This window comes from Sorghum bicolor, chromosome 8 (assembly GCF_000003195.3).
Source record: "Sorghum bicolor cultivar BTx623 chromosome 8, Sorghum_bicolor_NCBIv3, whole genome shotgun sequence".
NCBI lineage: Eukaryota > Viridiplantae > Streptophyta > Magnoliopsida > Poales > Poaceae > Sorghum > Sorghum bicolor.
In genome coordinates this window covers 32,517,687-32,537,858 of record NC_012877.2, presented here as the reverse complement: position 1 = coordinate 32,537,858, position 20,172 = coordinate 32,517,687, and positions in this window count along the sequence as shown.

Sequence of the window (20,172 nt, the reverse complement as noted above, 5' to 3'; positions counted from 1 at the left end):
TGACCTATATCAAGATCAACTCAACAAGATCTGCAATATTTATTATAGACATATGCATCGACAACCGCCCTTTTAAAGTTTTTATAAATAGAAAAAAAGAGGGGGTTGGAGATCTCAAATGTGGTGATGTTGGAGAGACCAATTGATTGGGGAGATGTTTTATATGAGCAAGGACTTGGTGAGGTATTTATGAAATAACTTCCATGCTCACTGTTGTTTCTATCATTCTCAAACTCCAAGGATGATTCTTCACGAATGCTTAAAATTCCTCTAGGACTGTCTCTCAAGTTTGTTTTATCTATCCATTCAATGGTGATAGCACATGGATTTTTAATGCCCTCTAGCCATTGATGTTGCTCTTCTCGATCCTCCTTCTTATGCATGGGATGTCTAGAGAGATTCATAGGATAATCGGGAGGTTCAAGAGAAAGAGCATAGTAGAAACTATTAAGCTCAAGGATGGGATGGATAGCCGAATCATGGGATTGAAATGTTTGGAAATTGGCTATTGAAACTTCCTTTCCTCGTTTGGGAGATGATTTCTTCTCTATCTCTAGGATATTTTTATGAAGACTAGTGCAAGAAGGATGTCCACAAATGAAGACATACCTTCCTTTACTAATAGATAAAGAAAGAAAGACTCTACCAAAGGTTATATGATTAAGACCAATGTGAAAATATCGAGAAAAAACATGGTCTTGTAAGGCTAGGTACAAACCAGAATTTATAGAAAGATTAACAAATTCCCTAGGTGTAGCTAAAAGTGCATTATCTTCTTGATTAAAAGATAGGACCTCGGCTATAGAAAAGGGTTGGTTTTGAACTATTGCAATCAACTCCGGACACAAATCATAATTAGGGGCAGGACTTGTTGACTCCCATGGTCTATGGCTGGTCTCCGAAGGTGCAAAGAATTCAATAATAGGTATGGAATTTAAGTTATCCATAAAGATAAAAATAAAAAGAAAAAAGAATAAAAGTATAAAAGTATAATACAAGATAATAGCAAGACTTAAAGTTATCTCAGCAAACCGTCTTTCTCCCTGGCAACGGCGCCAGAAATGCTTGTTGATATTTGGTAACGCAATAAGGAAATGATCCGCAAGCGCACGGATATCGGTGAGCATTTCACTCGGGAGGTTTTCTAGAGTATCGTTTTTATATTTTTACCACTAGGAGAAAGGGTGCATCTGACTAACCAAATCTATTGCTACTATCCCTTTAGGCTACAAAGAATGTTTCTCGATGTGAGTGATGTATAGAGAAGACTGCAACCGTAGTCTCGTTCTAACTTTGGTAAGGATGATCTACTGTTCTATTGGGGAAGCTTACGGAATCTAGACACCACAAAGGATGTTCGACCCGCACCTATAAATCCTACCCGTCCTGCTAACAAGATTTGGGATACAAAGGTAACTCGGAAATGTCACGTTCCTCGCTACTACCACGGTCCAGCTAGTCAGGGGATATCTATGAGTACCCTAGCCTAAACACCACGTTTACGCTAGCAATGATTACTCTAATACTCAACCGGAAGAGGATTAAAGTAAACTCATAAACCAAAGAACAATAAAACAAGAACTTACTAGAATTAGAAGTCGAATTACTGAAGAATCTTAGGAGCAAGCCTCAGGTTAGAAGTCTTGATCCCGTAGGTACAACTCGGAGTAGACACTGACAGGCCGGCCTTCCTCCGATCTACACCTCCACTCTATCTCTCCCAATCTAGTAGAAACTAGAAGATCTATTTCTACTCACATTGGATGCTAAGCCTAAAAAGAAATATTATTTAGAGAAGAGGTTTTCCTTCGAGGGCACCCCACAACTCTATGATAACTTCTTGTCTTCTCCAGGGGCCAGGGGGTCTCCTTATATAGTCCTCCTCCTCTATGCGTTTCTGGGTCGGTAGGCGATGTGGTACTACATTATCCTTGATCCTTTAGGTCGGTGGAACATCGTGTGCGAAGAGAGTCCCAAACGGAGTCCAGAGGTGCGCAGGCGCCCAGGTCCTCAGGGCGGGCGCCCTGGGCCTGGCCCCTTTCGGCCTCTGCTTTCTTTCCGTGGCTTCTGGAGTCTTCTAGATGGTAGAAAATTGTGCGGTGCATTGATATCTCTATGTAATCCCGACATGTGGGCCTTTCTTCCTTATTTCCCGATAACCCCCTGTAGAAATAGACAAACACCAAAACTCGTGGAATTCTGTCAGATAAAACCCTAAGTCTGGGTGTTGGTTGCATTTGGATACTTTTCTTTATTTATTTGATGATTATATTTGGTACTTAAGGACCGTCAACACCCTGCAGAAATAGACAAACACCAAAACTCGTGGAATTCTGCCAGATAAAACCCTAAGTCTGGATGTTGATTTCATTTGGATCCATTTCTTTGTTTATTTGATAATTAAATTTGATACTTAAGGACCGTCAACACCTCCATCTCTGGGTCCTCATCCATCTCATCCTCAGAATCCAACTCAGCTGCTCCAGGTAGGTGGTGAGGGTGGAGCTGGTTATCTAGCTGGTGGATCCCCTCATGCAGGTTCTCATTATACTCCTCAGAATTAGCTAGCTGCTGCTCCAGCTCTAGCTGTCGGGCCCTTAGGGTGTCCTCCTCGTGCCAGGCTTCATTCCTCTGACCAAGCACATGAACTAGCATGCGCTCGCAGTTCCTGTGAGTGGTGGTCACCCTGTCCCTCTGCTCTCTCACTGCGAGCAGGTCTCGACTCACCTCACTGTTCTTCTGGACTGCCCGATCCCTCTCCAGAGTCACACGGGCCAACTCTGCCTGCAGCCTCTCAACCTCATTGTCAAACTCACGCTGTAGCTGGCGCTTCTCATCCTGAACTATGAGAAGAGACCCAGACAAGCGTCTCAAACAACCCTCTAGACCCCCATAGGTCTTCATCAAGGCAAACATAGCGCTCATAGCTGCGCTGTCACTGTGTTGATCCTCATCTGCACTCCTCTCTAGAGTATTTACCTCGGACTGATCCCACACCGAAGTGTAGGGGTCACCACGGGGAAACACCCCAGCGAAGGCATGGGCCAGCTCCTGCAGAAACCTCTCCATGATGTCCCTCAGAACAGCAAAAGCAGCCCTGCTAGCACCCTGGAAAGGCGTGGTACCTCGGGACTCGTACACCCAACCACCCTAGGCGGGGTCACCTCCACTGGTAGGGACCACTGCCTCAATCCCCACCAGGGTCTCGTCACCAAGCTGCTCCTTGTTCCAATAGTAACGAGGTTCCCTTCCTTCCGGATACCCCATCGAACTGAGCACTCTCCAAAGCAGGGTAGGCATCCCAAACTCCTCTAGGAACTTGCTCTTATGACAAGAGCTCCTAGATGCCAACTGATGGTGAGGGGCCCGCCCACCAGTGGACTTGCGAGCGGTGAGCCTAGTGCATGCCATGTGCTAAAAATAGAATACCTTGAGTAAGACTGAGGATTATCTTTTATTATCTTAATTGAAATTGGGACAGATTTAAATAAGGGGAGGAAGTAAGCAATGATATGGAATAAACATGATGCATGCACGGACTTACGATCTCACAAACGTAGAAAAGAAAATTAATACTAATCGGTATATGCGGTGGCACACAACGTTCTCTCATAACGTAACTAGCATTCTAGGCGAGAACGTGGTTAGCGTACCTGCAAAAACTCATTTCAGCCCAACCACAGTATGAACATGCAGAACAAGAATTTAGAGCTATACACCCCACACACATAAACACCACATCCAGGCATTGGTGTGTTACTACCCACATCATTGCCCTAGTGACGGCATCGCCTCTCAGGATGGAATCTCCCAACATGCGGTACTGTTCCCAGGCACACAAACATACGTGCATGACACAACACCTAAAATCACTTCCCTAGATCGGCAGTGTGTCCGATCATGCTCTCACAGCTCCCACTTACCGAGGCGTAGAGGAAAAATTGATTCATACATTACCACTCAAATGAATGGCACTCATACTATTGCACGTTGTATGAGCGACAAAATTAGAAATATGATGCATAACCCCCAAGTCAGTATTTAACTAGCCACCTTAGAGTCCTTAACTAGGCATAAAGGCTATGACCATGGCACACTGTGTAGTTTTCCAAAAACTTATTTTAACACCTTGATTATCATTAATTGCATAGTTAACTTTTATTAACCAGTTTAGGTTTAGTTTAGAACGTACTTATGAAGAGTAACTCGCTAAACCTTTCTCCGATACCAGCTGTAACAGAACCGCCCAAATTATAAGAGATTAAGCCTAATGGTGACCATTTGCACAGTCGAACCATCGAGCTTAAGCCCATATAATCCCGGTAGTCCGTGAAATCTCGAAGGATTTCAAACCACAAATCGTACATATAGCCAAGATCGTAATAAGTTCAGCGGTCACCATTCACAATTACATCCAGTTCGCCACAATCATCACATACATTGGAGTTACTTAAAGTTATTACAAACCAAGTTCTCAAGTAGCGGAAGCTTCATAGTTTGAAAATAACACACACAAATTTAGTCTGATACAGTGCCATAGTTCGATCATTCCCACAAAAGCAAAAGAGGAGGTAGAGTGACCATCGCCCTTGGTCTAGTCATCACCCATTGCTGGGTACAAGCAGTGAATGCAATAACCATAGTACATCTGCCCATCTGCAAAACAACATGGGAATAGAACCCTGAGTACGAGAATGTACTCCGCTTCACTTACCCGTCATAAACCAAAAATAAAGACTCTTCAAGGATCATGAAGGCTGTATAGTGGGGTAGCTGAGACCTTTTGCGTAAAAGCACTACTCAACTAGAAGTACATCCTAACAATACCCCCCTCTTCTTTTAATTAGCTCAGGTTAGGTATTATTACCTATCATCTAGATTTGCACCTATACTATTTCAAACAAGTGTTGTGATATGATGGTACCTCATCATAGTATTTGTTGGGTATTCTTAACATCACTACCAAAAGTAGACAGTTTCTAATTCTGATAACGGTGCCAAAAATGCCAAACCTATCTCTCATACCACTTAAGCCAAGTTGTCATCCCCAGCATGACATGAGAGACGCGGTATTGAAATATGCAATTGCTCATCTAAATAAATAATGAATGGGATTTGCAAGCGCACAGATTAATACCGATGTAGCATTTTAACCGGGAATTATTCCAGGTATCGTTATTTATATTTTTACCACTGGGAAGGGATTAGTAACCATCAATGTTGATTATAGAATAAAATATGAGATTGAGTATCTATCATTGCATGTATAATTGAGAATATTTATCTAACTCTTTCATAGAGGGATAGTTGTCACATAAAGGATATATAAAGTAATGCATAGTGACAAAGATAATTAATCTGATCAGCATAACTTAGCCACATAATAAATATGATAAGCACCTCAATTAGATATTCTAGCAAGTCATTAGCATTGTATTAGAACGAACTACAAGAATATTTCCTAAGTTATTCTCAACTATATAGTCTAGCATCATCATAGTTAGTGCAAGCATACTTAGCAATCATTGCGAGACAGGACTATGCCCATGCATAGTGATATTAGCAAGGTAAATGAGAAACATAGCAATCACTCCCTGTAATAATGTTGCTCTGTGAGCCCAATACATGAGAGGGGGACTATATAAGAATCAATGAAGCTGTCACTATCACGAACTACCCCACGATTTGGCATATTGGGTACAATCGCAGATAAATACGGTATAAGCACCACGCCTACACAATATCTATCATTTAACCATGGATCCGATGGATAAACGCTATACGATCCTAAACATGTATATAATTCCAATCTAACTAAGCCAAGTATATAACTATGATAGACTAAGAACAATATAATTGCGAATATAAACAAGTAGAGCAAAGTCATAATCAATATATTGAAGTAGAACTAAGTCATATTCATAATATTGAAGAACAAAGATGAACAATTGAAGAACAATAGAGAATTACCACGAATCCTCTTGACAGATCCTAAAACCAATCGAAGATTGACTCCTTCTAGTTCTAATCCTTTGTAGCTATGCTAATCTAGATGTCTAATTGATGTGGTGGCTCTAGGCTTGATCAGAGGCTTCTTCTCCCTTGATGAATAATGAATTTGGGTTGAGAGGTCCTCTCCTCCAGGGGCCAGGGGGTCTGGTTTTATAGTCCTTCCAAGTGAATATGGCCTGTCGGATCAAACCGACATTAATTGAACGGTTATCCTTGATCCTTTAGGTCGGTAGAGCGTAATCCCAAAAGAGAGTCCTGATTGGACTCCAGAGGTCGGTGGGCGCCCTGGTCCCTCGGGCGGGTGCCCTGGGCCAGGCCCTGTTCTGCCTCCGCTTCGTTCTCGTGGCTTCTGGAGTCTTCTAGATGTAAGATAATTGCGCGGCATGTTAATATCTCTATGTAATCCCGACATGTGGGCCTTTCTTCTGTATTTCTTGATAACCCCCTCCAGAAATAGACAAACACCAAAACTCATAGAATTCTGTCAAATAAAACCCTTAGTCTGGATGTTGATTTCATTTGGATCCTTTTCTTTATTTATTTGATAATTAAATTTGATACTTAAGAACCGTCAACAGCATTCATAAATCATTTCTCATCATAACCCAAGTGTTCCATAGTCCTTACTACGAGGACGAAGCGCATGTCAAGTGCTCGTATACAGGAGCGATGGCGATTCAAATCGATTTCTAACCAGCTGGCAAGTTTATTCCCCACACAAACCACACTCACTGGTCAAGTGAGCTACAGATCACCGTATTACACTATCCAAGATCAAATTGCGGGTTCGGCAGGCACCGCCAGTACCCGAGGACCGTTCCGGCGACCGAGGTATCCAAGGTATACTAAGGTTGTGCGTCGCGCCCTCGTCGTTGTCCTCAACCATCACTAATACAGCGCATGGCGGCTCGGCTCCTGGCCTAGATAGTGTTCAGGCTTCGTGGTCCGAACGACTTATCATTCCAGCTAAGTGTGGGGTATGCGTTCAACATGACAAGAGGGCCGTCAACGATCCGTCCTTAATCGACACAGGCAGGGGCACTACGGTCAACTCCACCATAAGACCCTGCCCGGTCTCAAGTTCATTCCCACACTTGGTCACTTTTCCTCGTATCATTGACAGCTAATTCAACAGGTGTCCACCTATATCTCGCAGGTGACAGGAAATCACCCGACTTCTACCGTGCTAAGCAAGCTAAGCATAGACTCCGAGCCTATCTACATAGGACAAGGTAGATAAACAGGTGGTGATATCAAGGAGTAAGTATGCATCAGCGGTATCAAACAATTCCTATCACTTAAATGCAGCATAGTAGAACAATCATAATATATCAATTAAGTTAGCGAGAATAGGGAGACTCACAATGCTCCGGGGCTTGCCTTTCTCAAACGTGCTAGGCTTGTGGTCTGGACACTCCTGCTGCTCTCCTTGCGGCTCGAGTCCTCCCGGAAGTTCCTCCTCCTAGGTTTCCTCCTGCTCCTCGGGTCCCACCTCGTTCTCCTGCGAGCCTGTATGATGCACGTGTGCTCATGAGTGGAGTGCGAGATGTCCGGGATGCAATGCTTATGCAAGCGGGTACCAGATGATCATGACATGGTGCAGAGATGATATAGGTAATTACTTCTACAAGGTAGTCAACATCATCCAAGGACATATATACTCAAATTAAGTATCTTTTGCATTCTCTTCTACAAGTTGTTTTCATGGTTAACCAGCAAGCTGACATGATGCTTCAAAGGTACACCAAACATCCCTTATTTCTTTTAACTATGCACAACAATTCATAATTTATTTTTAGTTATTATTGGACCTACAACATTAGCATGTACTTCTGATTATCAATAAATTCAACAAAAATTACAGTGGATTACTGGTCAAGCATAAAGTCTACCATAAATTTTTCATAATATTTGGACACTTAGTTTGGCCTACAAAAATTACAAGATTACTCAATATAATTAAGTATAAATACCCTACTGTTGACCAAGTGTCAAACAACAGATTTCATATTTTTATAAATTACTTACTAACATAAGAAACACCCATAAAAATTTCCAAGTTAATTGCATGATCTAATTATTTATCAAAATCATAAACCACTGCCATGCAAGCAATTAAATCATCATAAATTAATTTATACAGCAAATATTATGTGACATATTTTTCCCAGAAACTAAACATCCATGCACAACTAACAAAACAAGTTTTTTGAGTCATAGTCTAATTACTATGCATTTTCTAAATATCAGCAAAAACATGGATTAAACATATTTGTACAGATAAGTTGTTCAAATATAACATGCAGTTACACCAAATGGTAGATCTAGAATTATAGAGCATACCAAATTTTGTTTCATCATTTTTGGAGCTATGGATCTCAAGATATAGATTTAATACCATTTAAATCATTTTCTGGAAAATCTTTTCAAACGAAAATTGACTTAAAACGCTAAGTGCACCCGGATTCGAACCCGCAGAGGCGCTGACAGGCGGGACCCATGAGTCAGCTGACCCCACTTGTCAGCCACCCCACGTTTCCGCGGCCGAAGACCGGTCGGAATCTCACCGCCGGTAAGGTTTCCGGCGACACCGAGAGCACCTATGGCTTCACGGGAGTGAAACGAGTCTAGCCGTGCCCTTTTTGCCATTGGACGAGTACCGGAACTACCTCGCCGTTGAGAATGGCAGACGCAGCGGCGCTGCTCGCCGTGGTCCGGCCATCTCGCGGCGATAGAGCGTGCGCTAGCGATAGGGAAAGATGCACAAAGCCAAGGCGAAGCTAACGCACCTACGAACGCAAGCAATGACGGAGAGGAGAAGGAGAAACGCATGAGTCGAGAGGTCGTCGGAGCTCCGACTCACTCCGGTGAGCTCTACTGGGCACGCGGGGCCTACCGAGCACGGTCGAGCGCGAGCACGGGGTGCGGAATGGCGAGACGGACTCGCTAGTGCTTGCGGATGGGAGGGAGGAGGTCGGAGCTGGCAGGGAGAGAAGCTCCGAGCGTCGGCGGCAATGGCGCGTGGCGGTGCGGCTGCTACTGCAGGCGGGCGAGAGAGAGGGCGAGAGCGCGAGCAGAGGGGCGCGTCTGGCAGCGGGGACTGAGGCGGACGCGGCCGGGCGCACCTGGTGGCCGACCAGGGCGCGTCCAAGCCATCGCATGCGCGCCACGCGGCGGCCGAGCTCTGCCGGCTCGCCACGGCGGCACGGCGAGGCCGTTTGCGCGCGTGGACGCGGCGCGGGCGCGAGCGCGAGGAAGGGGGAAGCACGGGCGCGAGGAGGCCGGGCCGGCTTCGCTGGCTGGGCCGGTTGGTTGGCGCCGGCCCACCAGTGAACAGCCCCCCTTTCTTTTTTTTAAATTTATTTTTCCCAAAAAGCTTAAATGAAATTTTTGAAGCTTTTGCAAACTTTTTCAGGGGTTGAAGTAAAAAGAAGAAATATTCCCCACAAAGTCCTCTACAACTTTTCTTTAAGATGGAAATTCAAATTCCAAATAGAATTTGAATCACAAATCAAAACTACTTCTAGGTTTTCAAATAAATTCATTTTAGGGATTTTTGTATAAAATCCATTTCTCAATTTCTATAGCTCCAAAAATTTCACAAAATTACTCTTAATTCTTGTAAAACATATTTCAACCTATTTTGGGCATCACAAGGATTTTTGGAACAAGCATACTATTTTTATCATATTTAATTCACATAAATTAAGCACATAAAATCATACTTGAATTAATGCCATGCTCATGTGATGCTATGCTTAATGAGAATGCTTAGGAAAGGGTTTATGAGACTAAGTGCATGCTTAACACCTAGGGTGTTACAGGATCGGTTGCTCATATTTGCAATACAATGCAGGGAATGATAAGAAGTAGAAGCGTTGAAAAGGGAGAAGTTGATTTCCACATGGGTAATAATGCAAGAGTTGCTGCATTGAACGTCGAGATGATGCAACTTCATTTACCATTGGGATTTATTTTAGAATTGAATAATTGTTATTTTGTTCCTAGTTTAAGTCGAAACATTGTGTCTCCTTCATGTTTGATGAAGGATGGTTATTCATTTGTGAGCAAAGACAATTGTTGTGTGATCTCTAAGAATGACATATTTGTGGCTTATGCATCCATTGTGAATGGGTTATTTATTTTAAATCTTGATGATGCACCTATCTGTAATGTTAGTGCTAAAAGGCCTCGGCTTAATGAGTTAAGTCCTACTTATTTGTGGCATTGTCGTTTGGGTCATATAAGTGAGAATCGCATGAAGAGGCTCCATGATGATGGGCTTTTAACTTCGTTTGATTTTGAATCATATGAGACATGTGAGTCTTGCTTACTAGGAAAGGTGACCAAGGCACCTTTCACAGGTTTTCCTAAGAGAGCGTCTGACTTGTTGGAACTTATACATACTGATGTATGTGGACCAATGAGCACGACAGCTAGAGGCGGATTCCAATACTTCATAACTTTTACTGATGATTTTAGTAGATATGGATATGTCTACTTAACGAAACATAAGTCTGAAACATTTGAAAAGTTCAAAGAATTTCAGAATGAAGTAGAGAATCAATGTGGCAAGAAAATTAAGGTTTTGCGATCTAATCGTGGAGGCGAATATTTGAGTCACGAATTTAGCAATCATCTAAAGAGTTTTGGAATTGTTCCACAACTTATGCCACCAGGAATGCCTCAGAGGAACGGCGTATATGAGGGACGTAATCGAACTTTGTTGGACATGGTTCGGTCTATGATGACCCAGTCGGACCTACCTTTATCATTTTGGGGATACGCTCTAGAAACAGCCGCTTTCACTTTAAACAAGGTACTATCTAAGTCTGTAGTTAAGACAGCATATGAGATGTGGACTAGTAAGTGTCCTATTTTGTCTTTTATAAAAATTTGGGGTTGTGAAGTTTATGTCAAATGACTTATATTAGATAAACAAACACCCAAATCAAACAAGTGCTTTTTCGTGGGATACCCAAAGGAAACTTTAGGGTATTATGTCAATAACCGGACAGAGGACAAAGTGTTTGTTACTCGAAACGATGTTTTCTTAGAGAAAGAGTTTCTCAAAAGGAAGAAAAATGGACAGAAGGTTTAGCTTGAAGTTCAAGACGAACCAATTGGCAATGACTCTACGAGCAATGCTAACGTAGCAAAACAAGTTGAGACGTCCGTGGTAGTAGAAACACCACCACAACCACGAAGATCAGCAAGACTTCTGTTGGCATTTCTTAGCATCACTACTAAAGATAGACTATAAATCCATCATTAGCAATGGCACTAGAAATTTCGGATGTTGGTATACCATAACTATCATTACGTCAGAGAGATAACCCAAGGCCTTTAACGGCGCCGGCCTTAGCAGTGCAGTCTGGTAACAATAATTAGGAATGCCGGATTGGCCATCCTAACCATCCTTACTTACGATATGCAAAGTTGTAGCACGGCGCCAGATAAATGCACAGAGTTTACAATCTTAAGTAACGGTACTTAGGTACGCCAATCAATAGTTCATGAATATAAAGAATAAAACTGCAAGCGAACAAAACTATCATTGTAGTATTTCAACTTGTGAGTATTCAAGGGTTATCGTATTTAATCCCGTAGGAGGGCGTAACAAATGCATCTAGCTTGGTTTGTAGCATGATCACTTATTGAGATGCATAGGTAGACATAGTCTAATCAGGGGTCACGGTAGGCTCTTAAAATATGGATAGTGGACACACTCATCGGGGCAACCTCAAGGAATAAAGAGAAAATAAGGAAATAAAAGAAATAAAGAACAACTACTTGAGCCGGCATTGATCTTATATAACTATGCAAAGAACTATTAGTTGAACATCTAATCAATATAACTAGAGTTAGAACTAAGTCTGAAGCTCTAGGGAGATCCCCGCAGCTGGACATCCAGCCGATAGGGACTTACAGAACTCCTACCGGAATACCTATACCAGGGATGATAGGGCTGTCACTACCCTGCCACCTACCCCTGTACCTGAAAGATACCCGCGCATCCGCTGATCTCCGCATACCCGAGCACCTCGCCCGTGTAATTGGAAATGCCTCCTAGCCTCCCGGGACACCAACCCTTCGGATTGACAGGCTCGGCTAAGAGTGGCCATCACAGCCCAACGAACCATTACCCCAATCTTAATCCTTTGTCTATTCATACTAATTCGATGAACGATGAAGAACAAGGATGAACACATCAAGAACATAGCACAAGAACTAAGAACTAGTTCATATACTATGAACAAGATATGAACACAACTATACTCTAATTCAATTGCATAATCATATAAATAAGATAAGAACTTGCTCATGGAGGAGAACTGAATTGTATTCATACCAAGAAGCTTTAAGATCCTCTAAGGAGACAAGCTCTCCTTGCTAGCTTTGCCTTGCTCTACTACTAAATCTAAACTAAAGAACAAGTGTAGAAATGTGAGGTGTATTGCTCCAAATGATGGTGTGTGTGTGTTGAATGGTGTGGAGCCATCTATTTATAGCCCAACAAGGACGGTTCATGGCGATCTAAATTTGGTAGGAGGTGAAACCGTCCTATGCATGCCGCCATGCAACTGTCTGAAAAAGGTGGGACCGAGTTGCCGCCACGGGGGGTGTGCCCGCACCAGGGTGCGGCCGCACCACTAGTGGGCCTCCCTGGCCACCGCCTTCGTGTGATCGGTTTGTCTCTAGGCCCTGATCCTTCCCGTGGTTATGTATGGATCCAGTTCGGTGTTTTAGGGTGCTTTTCCATTTATCTTTGATTTGCGCCTTTTCTGAATACGCTTTCTTGAAGTGCGCCTTCTCGTGTCTTTTGCGCCTTTCCACGTGTCATACTTGAAATTGATATTTGTAACAAAACTTGTGGAAAGGTTAGTTCAAAGCCCTACCATCTATTTATTTTATTTATTAAAATGATGTTTATAATTATAAGATAAGGGGTACCAACAACTCCCCCACACTTGGTCCTTTGCTCGTCCTCGAGTGAAGGCACTAAAGACCAAATGGGTTCATCTTCCTTGTCAAAAGAATCTACATACAGGTTATTCCCAGCTTCACCTGGATTTATGAACTTCAAAGTGTCTACCAAGATATCTTGGGTAATTAAAACATGGAACAGCCTGGATTCAAATCCTCTTACATAGTCCCTGCACAGAAACTTGGGGTTTTGCAAGATTTTGAAAATTAAAGATAGCATATGTTTCTTGAATGATGCTCTCAAGTCCCTCCTAATCTGTGAGTGGTTTCTTACCAAGGCATAAAGAGTTGATGCCTTCTTTTTGATCGTCCTACTTCTAAAAGGCTTATCTGGAGTTTTGGGTAGGTATGATGGTGGAACTTACTTACCCTGCGTATGTTGTCGAGTCAAACCCAGGACCATATCGGAGGGAGTGCGCCATACCCTTAGATCAGAATGTGCAAGTGTGTGGAATTTTTGGTGGAATCCTATCACTACTTTTATTGCAACATTCCTTGCATCAAGACTCTCTTTTGAAATGAGATGAAAAACTTGAGAGGATATGTTTCAAATATTGTTATAGGGACCCCGTTTTGCCCCTTTGGCTTTTTCTCATAATAATTTATATATATATAGCCCATTCCTATGATTCTGATGAAAACGAAAGAGAGCTTTATGATAACAAATGCAAGGAATGTATATGAATGCACAATTCTCAAGGTGAGATATTGGCATTTTTATTTGGTGGATATATGTGCGCAACCCTCAGTGTAAGAGTTGGCGAAATTTTGGGTGGATGGAGAAAGCATGTTGTGCGCAACTTCTCAATGTGAGAGTCGGCTTTTATATGGTGGATGCAAGTGAATTCTGATCTTAGAGGCATGAAACATCTCTAGACAGCGGTCAAAAAATTTGACCAAACTCAACACAAAGCAAGCAGCATATGTAGAAGGTTTAATCATGAACAAATATTTGGCCATGGTAGGAATAAAGCTTGATCATTCAAGAAACTTGCTATTGAATTTTGCTTTTTATAAAAGAAAACCCAAGTACTTTGCAAGAACCAGCAAGCATCATGTCATCCTACTATATCACATATGTTAATTACTTAGATAAAATGGGGTCCCTATAACAAGTGTTCATAAATCTCTAGGGATATTAGCTAAGAATAAAAAGTATGCAAAAATATATTTGAACATAGGAGACATGTTCGATGGAGTATGAAGGTAACATCATTTTAAACATTTCATTTGAAAATCTTTTTGGGGAAGAGGGTTTGCACAAACCGAGATTTTTGATTGAATAGTCCTTCCCCCACACTTGTTTTCAATCCTGTCATGGTTAGTCACAATATATAGAAAACAAGTGCACAAGATAAACAAACTTTTTTTATTGATAACTTTGAATAGGCACATTACATTGGAAGAGAAAAAATATTTGAAACATAAATATTGTGAAAAGGAAAAATGTGCCTAAACAAAGATTCGTGCAGGAGGTGTGGTCTAAAGATCTTCAACAAGGCGACCAACACCAAAGGCTTCAGCGACCTTTCTAAGTATAGTATTAAACTTGAAGCGAAACCTATTAACATCATCACTGAGGTTCCTAATCTAAGTGTTCTTTTCCTCTAGGTCGTCTTCTAAAACCCGTAACTCAGCACGTAGGCTAGCCTGCTTAGCTAAAAGCTTGGCTATGATATTGGGATCATCTTCTCCATCGCTGCTCTCATACTGTCCTGCACGACACTTGATTGACGGCTGTGGCAAGTGCCTCCTGATCCTAGGGAGACTACTGGACGATTCCATCTTCTTGGCCTTACCACCCATCTTGCTACCAGCATGATTGCCTTGCCTATCACCACTAGGGGCTTTTCTCTTAAGCCCTATGTTGCTAGTGGACGAACGGGCAGTAGCGGGTATGTTGGCGGCGCTATTGGTGGGCGCTTTGTGGTTTGCTGGTAACAACGCTAATGGCTTTCTCTTCTCAACATGGACCTCCTTGCTAGAACTCTCTTGGTAAGGTGCTATGTTAGATTGGCTATGGTCTTAGGAGCATTGATCAGCGAGAGGGCATAGCTAGACATGGTCACTACTGAAGAATGGGAGAGCTTAGCAATCTTCACAAGAGGGAGATGAGAAATGGTTGGTGTGAGAAGAGAAGAGGCCTATGGAGGATTTTATAGGTGCTAACGCAGTCTTTGATTTGGAAACAACTTGATTGTAACCATGACATGATGCTAATCAGTGCAGAAGAGGAAGGAAAAAAGATTGGGGCCGATTGGCGGACCTGGGGCTGCGCCCGCACCATGGTGTGCCGCACCACTGGGTCCACCAGTCGGTCTCAATCTTTCGGGTATTTGTTTCCCTCTTTGAGTATTTCGTGATCCTGGTTACGATCAATCGTGATGCGCAGTGGAATCAGAATGATAGTGTGTGGGATATAGTTTTGAATTTTGAAAACTTTCTAAAATCTATCACACTATCATGCATTTATGAGTGATTGATACCCATGATCACAAAGATTCAAAAATGAAGAAAAGATCATAGGGGCAATATGGACTACACATAAATACAACAAATGCACCATTTATTCAAAACATAAATAGAAAGAATTTATTCAAAATAAATAAATAAGTAAAAATAAAATATATATTTATATCTTTTTTATAAGTAAAAACTTACCTAGGGATAACTTACCGATTTACCTTCGGCAAGGGCTCATCTTTATAGTCCGTTGAGCGGGACTCTTCTCCCATTACTTCTTGCTTGATGATGGCACATCCGTCTTGGGAGGAGTAGACGGTTGCACCTACTTGGGCCTCCACTTTAGCAGTATCACCTTTGGAGGTGTGGAAGTTTATTCAACCTTCTGCTTTGGTTTCCACACCTGCTTCGGTTGTGAAGGCTTGGGGACTTTGTCCCTCTTTTCATACTTTTTAGGAGCTATTTTCTTTTTCTGCTCCTTATTATTTTTCTTAGGAGCCGCCTTTTCTTTTGGCTCTGGCTTTTTCTTAGATATTTTTGTATTTTTAATAAGTTGAGGCTAGATCTCAACCTGCCTGATGCCGTGGGGGTTTGGCCCATAGAGGATGCGTATCATGTTGCACTCTTGTTGACGACGTGGCTTGTACTTGAACTTCTCTTCTTGGCCATTAATGTTGAAGCGGATTTCTCCAGCCCCAACATCAATCTGTGCTCCAGCCGTACTCAAGAATGGTCTTCCCAGGATTAGTGGTGTTTCTTTAGTGAGCTCCATGTTGAGCACCACAAAATCCACTGGAACATAGTATCCTCTGATCTTGATAGGGATGTCTTGAGCAATCCCTGCCGGGTACCGGACTAACGAGTCTGCCAACTGGAGTGTCATGGTGGTTGGCTCCAAGTTGGTGAAGTTCAGCCTGTCAAAGACTGATTTTGGCATGACGCTCACACTCGCCCCCAAATCACATAGGGCGTGGTCGAATTGCTGGGCCCCAATTGAGCAAGAGATTGTGGGGCACCCAGGATCCTACTTTTTCTCGGGTAGCTCATTGAGTATAGCTGCGCTACATTCTTCTGTCAGCTTGACAACTTCAGTGGACGGCAATGGTCGCTTCTTGTTGATGATGTCCTTGATGAACTTAGAGTAGGACGGAATGTGCAAGACATCCATCAACGGTACACTGACGTGCGTCTTTTCGACCATTTCCATGAAGTGGAGGAACTGTTCATTTCCGTCCTTCTTCTTCCTCCTTTCTCTTGTGGGAAAGGGTAGCATCGTGGTGTCCCCATAGTTGTTTGGGGTTGACTCGTCTTCCATGGATTCTTCTGATGGTTGAGCCGGTCCTTCTGCCTATGTTTCCTCCTGTTGTCGTGGCGCCCTTCCTGTCTTATGGTTAGGATAAGGGGGATCACGAGTGGTCTTACCCCCTCTCGTGGTCACCGCATTTACATTTTCCACAGAATCAGGAGAAACAACAACTTTAGGGGCAGAAGCAAGCTGAGCTACTTTTAACTTGATCTTCTTATTAAAAGCTAGCTGATCTCTAAAAGAAAGGGTCAGGCAATCAAGCTTTGTATTTATGTTGACAAACATTTGATCGTTTTCAAAAATCTTTTTAACAAGATTTTCATTGATTTTGGCCTGACCTAGCACAAGATCTTTCAGCGAAGGCTGGGAGGAATTAAAACTAGAGTAATTACCTTGGGGGCGGTTCTGATTGTTCCACCCATTACCTTGTTGTTGTTGGCGGAACCCGTTGTTGATGAATGATGCGTCCTCCTGGGTTCCAGGGAAATTGATTCCCATGTAGCCAACATTCCCACATTCCTCACACGTCATGCGTGAGTCGATGGCTTGGACAGTGCTGGTGGCCTGTCCGTCCAATCTCTTCATTAGTAGGTCTATTTTTGTGGCAAGCAGATCTGTCTCCTTCATGGTATGCATGCCTTTTTGTGTTTTGCGTCCCTCTCCCCAACTCTAGTTGGCTACCATCTTCTCAATTAATGTCGTAGCATTCTCGATGGTAAGGAAGAGGAATGCGCCTCCAGCAGCGGCATCGACGTACCCCTTAGACATGGGCGTGAGCCCCTCGTAGAAATTCTGAAGCATGAGCCAATCTTCCATCCCGTGGTGGGGGCAGGCCCGGATGTACTCCTAGAGCCTTTCCCAAGCCTTAGGAATGGATTCGAGTGAAGTCTACTGGAAGTTTGATATCCTTCACCTCAGAGCATTTGTTTTGCTCATGGGGAAAAATTTCGCGAGGAACGCCGCGGAACATTTGTCTCACGTGTTGACAGCTTCCTTGCTCTGGTAGAACCATTGCTTCGCCTTCCCTGAGAGGGAGAAGGGAAACAAGCGGAGCTTGACGCTTTTAGGTGCGACATCCTTGATGATGATGGTTTCGCATAGCTCAAGGAAGTTCTGTAGATGCGCATTTGCGTCCTCACTTGGCAAACCACAGAACTGGTTTGCCTGCACCATCATGAGTAGGCCAGTGGGAAGCTCAAAGTTTCTATTCCCAATGTTGACTGTGGGCCCAACGGGCACGTTGGCAACAGGAGGGTGGAATAGTCGCGGAGTGACCTGGCCATGGTGGTTGAAATGGATGGTGCGGGGGTGATGGTTCGACTGTCGGTGGCGTGGCAGAGGAAGAAACGACACGAGTCCTTTTCTTCCTTAGGAGTGCCTCTGGATTGCTGTTGAAGTTTGCCGGCAAGTTGAAACCGCTCATACACTATCCTGTTTTCATTCCAATAAAAAGAGGAGGAAAACAACAAAGATTATCCTGCTTAAACTATGGCTGCCAATGCTTATTTTGTAGTCAATACTAAATGCCAAAGCTAGATGTTTGCACTGTTCTTTGCCCTCCCCAGCAACAGCGCGAGAAATGCTTGTTGGCATTTCTTAGCGTCACTACTAAAGATAGACTATAAATCCATTATTAGCAATGGCACCAGAAATGTCGGATGTTGGTATACCATAACTATCGTTACGTCATAGAGAAAACCCAAGGCCTTTAACGACGCAGGCCTTAGTAGTGCAGTCTGGTAACAATAATTAGGAATGTCGGATTGGCCATCCTAACCATCCTTACTTACGATATGCAAAGCTGTAGCACGGCGCCAGATAAATGCACAGAGTTTACAATCTTAAGTAACGGTACTTAGGTACGCCAATCAATAGTTCATGTTTATAATTATAAGATAAGGGATACCAACAACTTCACGAATTGTGTGGGGAATTATTATTGTTAGACGATGACAAACCTATAAATTATGCAGAAACAATGATGGACCCAGATTCCGAGAAATAGCAAAGTGCCATGAGATCTAAGATAGATTCCATGGGAGATAATCAAGTTTGGAACTTGGTTGATCTGCCTTGTTGACGGTCGATAACGTCAACTTTTATTAGAACTTTAGACCTGAGAGAAAACATGAAAACACATTAGTCTGGGTTTAAACTGACAATTTCCACGAGTTTTCCATATTTTGTATTTTCCAGGGTTTATTTCACAAAGAGCTGAAAAGAGGGATTCAAGTGAAAAATAAACATGAAACTTATCCGCGACGCAACAACACTACCAACGGGGTCAGGAAGACTCCAGAAGACACCCGAAGCAACGAGACCGACAGAGGCCACCAAGTGGGGCCGGCCGGCCCCACCCTGGCGCCGCCTGACCCCCTGTGGTTAGGGTTTGGCCCCCTCTTCTAGAAGCTTCCTCCACCGCCTCTCTTGATGCATCTCGGCCCTTGGTTAAGTCGATTTGATCATACGACAGACGTGCACTCCACTAGGCTATAAATAGAGGGGCAGACCCCCCTCCCAAGAGCACCCTAGATTCAATTCATTCCTCTTGCTTCATTTGTCAAGAATAGTCAGAAGTTAGGGTTTCCAGAGATTAGAAGTAGAGCTCTAGTTCTTTAAGTTCTTAGTATAGGCGTCTAGCGAGGTTCAAATAGAGATCCGACGCTCTACTCAGGATTCCAGATCTGTCTTTTAGAAATTGGAAATATTATCTTGTATTTCATTATAACTTTGCTCTACTTTAATATATTGCTATTTATTCAGTTATTAGTTTATTCTAGTTGCATATTTAATATAGATGTGGTTTATGATGATTATCGTTATATGATCGTAAAGCGCCTGATTCAATACTCGAGTAAGTTAGGTGGTGCACATTATGTAGATGTGGTGTCTAGATATATTGTATACCTACGGAGGTACCCTAATATGCTGGGTCGTGTGGTAGTCCGCATAGGAGACAGCTGCGTTGGTTCCTCTGTAGTCCACCCCCCGTACGTAGGACTAGCCGAGTGCGGTCACGAAGGAGGTGACCTTTGTGTCTTAAAATCCTCATTAGTTGATGCTCCTTATGATGTTTTCTGAGTTTATCATACTATAAATGAAAATGTGTAGCATAGCGTAGGCTGTAGACTTTATATTAGTAATTACATAGGTTTCTTTTACTTTAACTGAATCTCAAGATTGCCTTGCTACGTTAGTGAGTCTTTATTCTCTATCTCTGGAATACCATTTACTTCGTTACTCAATTATTATTTAACATTTATCAATATTGTTGACTAGTTATCGCTAAAGCATTAGTACTATTGGTTGAGATAGATTTACAAAATTATAATTTCTTTAGTCCTTATAAGATTACTAAGCCTAATGAATAGAATGCTGCTTTATCTTTTTGGCATAAAATAAAT